This window comes from Phragmites australis, chromosome 4 (genome assembly GCF_958298935.1).
Source record: "Phragmites australis chromosome 4, lpPhrAust1.1, whole genome shotgun sequence".
NCBI lineage: Eukaryota > Viridiplantae > Streptophyta > Magnoliopsida > Poales > Poaceae > Phragmites > Phragmites australis.
In genome coordinates this window covers 33,085,049-33,090,642 of record NC_084924.1, presented here as the reverse complement: position 1 = coordinate 33,090,642, position 5,594 = coordinate 33,085,049, and the positions used below count along the sequence as shown (strand labels likewise).

At 49.8% G+C, this 5,594-nt stretch overlaps 1 non-coding gene across 1 annotated transcript; it reads right to left on the bottom strand.

Annotated features, from left to right (window-relative positions):
* Window positions 1-3,026: 3,026 nt before the first annotated feature.
* On the bottom strand, window positions 3,027-3,165 carry LOC133917238 (small nucleolar RNA Z247). The gene has a single exon (XR_009909641.1). It is a non-coding gene; the product is annotated as a small nucleolar RNA Z247 (small nucleolar RNA).
* Between the last annotated feature and the right edge of the window lie 2,429 nt (window positions 3,166-5,594).

The window sequence follows — 5,594 nt, the reverse complement described above, 5'->3', positions numbered from 1 at the left end:
AGAGCACCGACCACACTACGGTACCGAGTGGTATCATTAGCAGAGAGAGGATCACCACTGTGTAAAGACAATTTATCAGTTGGAAGCATAGGGGTGGATACGCCTTTAGAAGCAAGCATGTTGGTGCGGGAGAGGAGATCTTGAATATATTTATGTTGTGTCAAAAGAAGACCAGTAGCGGTGTGATGAACTTCAATGCCCAAGAAATAACCAAGAGGACCAAGATCTTTGACTGCAAAATCAGCTTGAAGCTGAGTAAGAAGGCGATCCGAGGCAGATGATGATGAGCTGATAATAATGATATCATCGACATAAATAAGAATATAAATCTGAATGCCCCCTTTATTGAATATGAAGAGGGAAACATCGGCCTTGGAAGGTTGAAATCCCAGCTGTAATAGAGCCCCACTTAAACGAGAAAACCAAGCATGTGGAGCCTGTTTAAGACCATAAAGAGATTTGTCCAATTTACACAGGTAAGTAGGATGATTTGCATCCACAAAACCTGGTGGTTGTTTCATATAAATATCTTCATGAAGGAGACCATGCAAGAAAGCATTTTGAATGTCAATCTGCCGAAGACACCAGCCACGAGATACTGCAAGAGTTAATAACAGTCGAATAGTGGTAGGCTTGACGACAGGACTGAATGTATCATCATAATCAACTCCATACTGCTGCTTGAATCCCTTGGCAACCAAACGGGCCTTATATCTGTCAATGGAGCCATCGGGTTTGTGCTTAAGTTTGAAGACCCACTTGCAATCAATAACATTGAGACCAGCACGAGGAGGTACAAGATGACATGTCTTGTTTTTGACCAAAGCTTGATATTCAACATTCATTGCAGTACGCCAGAGAGGATGTTCCATAGCAGCCACATGAGAAGTAGGCTCTGTAGGAGAAGTCCGGATAGCATAATACATGACTGTGCCGTCAGAACGAATTTTGGGGCGCTTGATGTTGTGTTGGAGCCGAGTGCCGTACGGATGGGCGGGAGGAGCAGGTTCACGTGCCGCTGATTGGCCGACAACATCTTGGCGCACGGGAAGATTAATTGCAGACGGTGCAGTCAAGGAGGGTGTCGGGTCAGCTGGCGACTGCCCAACAGCTGCAGGAGGAGACCGCGTGACAGGGGAAGCGGGTTCCTGGGACGGAGACGCGCCACGTGGGGAGGCCGGTGAGGAAACCAGCGCAGGCGAATCATTGGCGTGCGTCGGATCCGGGGCTGCTGCGCACGGAGATGTCGGGAGCGATCCCGAGGATGATGCTTGCGCCAGACCTCCCGGATTATCTGTGACCTGATTTGCTGCATCCATAAAATTAGCAGGAGACAAAATATGCATAGGGTTAATGTCCAAATTAAAACTACCATTGTCCTGCAAAGAAGAGGACGAGATAGATTGATTATTAGCAACGTTGGATGAAGGAGTAGTTGAGAAAGGAAAGACTGATTCATCAAATATAACATCACGGGAAATATAGACACGGCCGGAATCCATATGAAGACACTTATACCCCTTATGAAGAGAGCTGTACCCAATGAAAACACAGGCTTTGGAGCGAAAAGATAATTTATGTTTGTTATAGGGTCGAAGGTGAGGCCAACAAGCACAACCAAAAATTTTTAGTAAAGAATAATTGGGGGGGGGACTTTGAGAAGGCGTTCCAAGGGGGACAAGTTGTCAATAACGCGGGTGGGGAGTCGATTTATGAGATAAGTGGCCGTCACAAAAGCTTCATCCCAAAATTTAATAGGCATCGACGCATGAGCTAGAAGCGCAAGACCGGTTTCAACTATGTGGCGATGTTTACGCTCAGCTGAGCCATTTTGTTGATGAGTGTGAGGGCAGGAAACACGATGTGCTATGCCAAGAGACCTAAAAAATTGATTATGAAATTTTTGGTACTCCCCACCCCAATCAGATTGGACACATTTAATTTTTGTGTCAAGGAGCCGTTCAACATGAGCTTGAAATTGGAGAAAAATACGTTGAGCATCAGTCCTATCATGCATCAAATAAATCCACGTGAACTTGCTAAAGTCATCAATAAAACTGATGTAATATTTAAAACCTCCAACAGATATAGGGGCAGGTCCCCATACATCAGAAAAGATAAGTTCAAGTGGAGAATTAGAACGATGAAGAGAATGATTATATGGTAATTGATGACTCTTAGCTAGCTGACACGCATTACAAACTGAGAGACTCGACTCCTGGACATAGGGAAGATTATGAAGACACAACAGGGACTTGACAACTTGTGGTGAGGGGTGGCCGAACCGGGCATGCCACTGATCCGGGCGCGCAGTGGTACTCACAAGAGCATGTTTGAAAGATTCAACATCAGATGGCTTAATTGGATAAAGACCAGACTCACATCTTCCTTCCAAAAGTAGTTTCTTCGTGATTCGGTCCTTTATAAGAAAATAAGATGGATGAAATTCAAAAAATACATTGTTATCACGAGAAAGCTTATGTACGGAAAGAAGATGTTTAGAGATGTTAGGGACATGCAGAACATGATTTAAAGCTAGAGGACGAGTGGCAGTATTAATAGAACAAGAACCGAGGTGCATAATTGGCAAACCTGCTCCATTGCCGACTTGTACAGTTTCATGGCCATGATATTGTTTGCGTAGAGCAAGGCGATCAAGGTCACTGGTGATGTGATCTGTGGCACCCGTGTCACTATACCAATTTGGATCTACCTTGTATGAAGATGTCGCAGCCACAGCAGCATATGGTTGCTCCTCTTGATAAGATTCGTCCATGCGATACCAGCATTTTATCGCGGTGTGTCCTTCACGGCTGCAGATCTGACATGTAGGGCGACGAGATCCATCACAACTAGCAGGCTGGGAAGGGCCCGAGTCCGACCAGATTGCTGTCCACCGCGACCACGAGTCCGGCCAGGCCACGGACCACTGCGACCACGGGTTCGCTGCTGGCCGCCACGTCTGGCAAAGTTGGCCAAGGCGCCAACATGAAGACGCATCTCCGCTTGATGCTGGAGTTGTTGCGCCTCAAAGGACATCAGGTGCGCGTAGACATCATCCAGGGTGAGCGGCTCGGTCTTGGTGGTCATGGATGTAACGAATGGATCATAATCCGAACCAAGACCAGCCAAGAGGTAGGCAATGACTTCATCATCTCGGAGAGGGATACCGGCAGCGGTGAGCTCCGAGGCAAGACCCTTGATCTTGCGAAAATACTCAGCAGCTGATAGATCTCGCTTCTTTGTGGTAGCAAGATCAATCCTGATCTGGACGGCTCGAGCACGTGTAGCGGAGGAAAACATGCGCTGGAGGGTGTCCCATGCTTCTCTAGAGGTCGTGGCACTGGTCACATCTTGGAGAATGTCCTCGGTCATCGAGGAGAGAAGGCCACTGAGGACTTGTTGGTCTTGGTCATACCACCGGTCGTATGCCGGGTTTGGTACGAGTTCAGCACCCACGGCAGTCGATGATGCAACTTGCTTCGGTGGTGCCGTCGTGGATCCATCGAGAAAACCCAAAAGCTTCATACTCCGAAGATAGGGGAGGAGCTGGGCGCGCCAAAGATTGTAATTGGTTTTTGAGAGCCGAATGGTAACGGCATGGTGGATAGGTATGAGGGCAAAGGTAGAAGAACCGATGGGGCCGGAGATGACGGCGGAGGTGGTGGAGGAGGAGGAGGAAGATGACATCGTTATAGGAAAAATTGTGGCTCTGTTACCATGTTACAATGGATGGCGCAGGATGACCCTTCTAGGGTCTAGACTTTCATATATATAGATGGTGAACATCAAGAAGATTACAACCGTGGCCAACCAACACACGGAAATCATGGAGATGTAGCTCCATCATAATAGGGGTTGGTTTCTATCTATAGATATACATTACTATGTTTAACACCCACCTGCTCTCTGGGTTCTAGCCCTCCTGTGCCAGTCGGCCTGAGCTGCTCGCGCACGATGCACGACAGCACGGGTCACCACCGGCGTCACCCCGCTGTCGTGCACTGTGGGTCCCAGCTGTTCTGCAGACGACGCCTGCACCGATCAAGCGATTACGAGTCGAGAAAGAGATCGATGTCCACGCTGCTGGCCCGCTCTGCCCCTTGCGCGCTTCTCCCGTGCAGTGCAGCGCGTCCTGGCCCCGGACGCTGCTGCGACATGTTGCCGCCGTGTCCGCTGCCTGCCTCTCCCTGCTCCCTTCTCGGTTCTCGCCACACGCCCGTTCTGTGACCCTATGCACATGAGCCACAGTTAGCGGCATGCCTTCTCTCCTCCTCGTGGTTTCAGGAGGTTTAACCGCCTCCGACTGCCGTGCCCTGCCTCTATGCCCACTATGTTCCCGTCCCCTCCTCATCCTTGCTCAAAGCGTCTCTAGCATACTAGCTAAATTGTATTATCCATATCTTCATACAAAGAGCTATCCAAAAAGATTTTATCTCTATATCTCTTCACCCTTTAACAAATTATCCATATTTCACGAGTGGGGCTAAAACCCATGCCGACCAGGTCAAAATTGGCCTGGCCTAGCTCGCACGGTGCCAGGTGATGGCACTAGCGGCTCGGTCCGGCACACCGACGGCAAGGGGTGAGGCATCACCCGTCCAGGGAGACACTAGGGGGATCAGCGTGTGAAGGGGGTCTTGTTTGGGTTCAGCCGACCGGTGAGGAGCAGTTGGCAGCGGAGATAGGCAGTGGTTGTACTACGGCGGCAGCGTGTGCACAGAAGCAGGGAGGAGGAACACGAATATTGGCGGACCGAAGGCAGAAGAAGTTAGCGCGTGCTAAGGGGAAGTCGGCTAGGGGGTCGTCAAGCCGAGGGTCTGGCCGTGGCATAACCGGCGGTGACAGCCTAGGCATGGCGGTGCTTGGTCACTGCGGAGACCCACGCCGATGATGGGCTAAGAACAAAATGATGTGCGCCAAAGTATAGTCATGGGTTGGACTAGCACACCGAGCACTTGGTTGACTGGAACAAGCTATGCAGTGGCGACTCGTCGGTGTGTAGTAGCTTCTCTGCTGAAGAGTGTTTTTTTATGCTGCACACGCTATTTTGGTGATGGAGGGCATGATAGCACCTCTATTGGAGAGGCTCTCATGTCCAGCTCGAGCATGCATAAGCCAGCCTTGATTTTCTCCAACCTGTTCTTATACAGTTGTGTAGCCTCTCACCTTCGACCCATGTCCAATCCACAGCGCATCGGCACTCGGCTGAGACCCATCACCGCTACAACAAATATGCTAGCAAGGATAATGAAGTTGCGCAGAGCAATAGCCAACAGCCGCACGTGTTGAGCCTCTTCACATGGTGCATGTTGTCCGCACCCCTCTCCCCAACGTCCATGCCACCACGACAGATCCGTTGCTGACGCCTTGATTCCTCCAGATCCATTGTCGCACTCCGCTGTGCTCGACACTGTCGCCAAAGGAGGAAGAAACATCAGGGAAGAACGAGAGGCATTAGAGGGAGGGAGAGGCGACCGAGAGGATAGAAAAAAGATTCAAAGACAATGGCGGCAATCAGGAGTGAGAAGTGGTAGATGCGGAGATCGTAGGAAGCAGTTGTGCTATCTCCCCTCTAGTAATTTGGTTTTCCT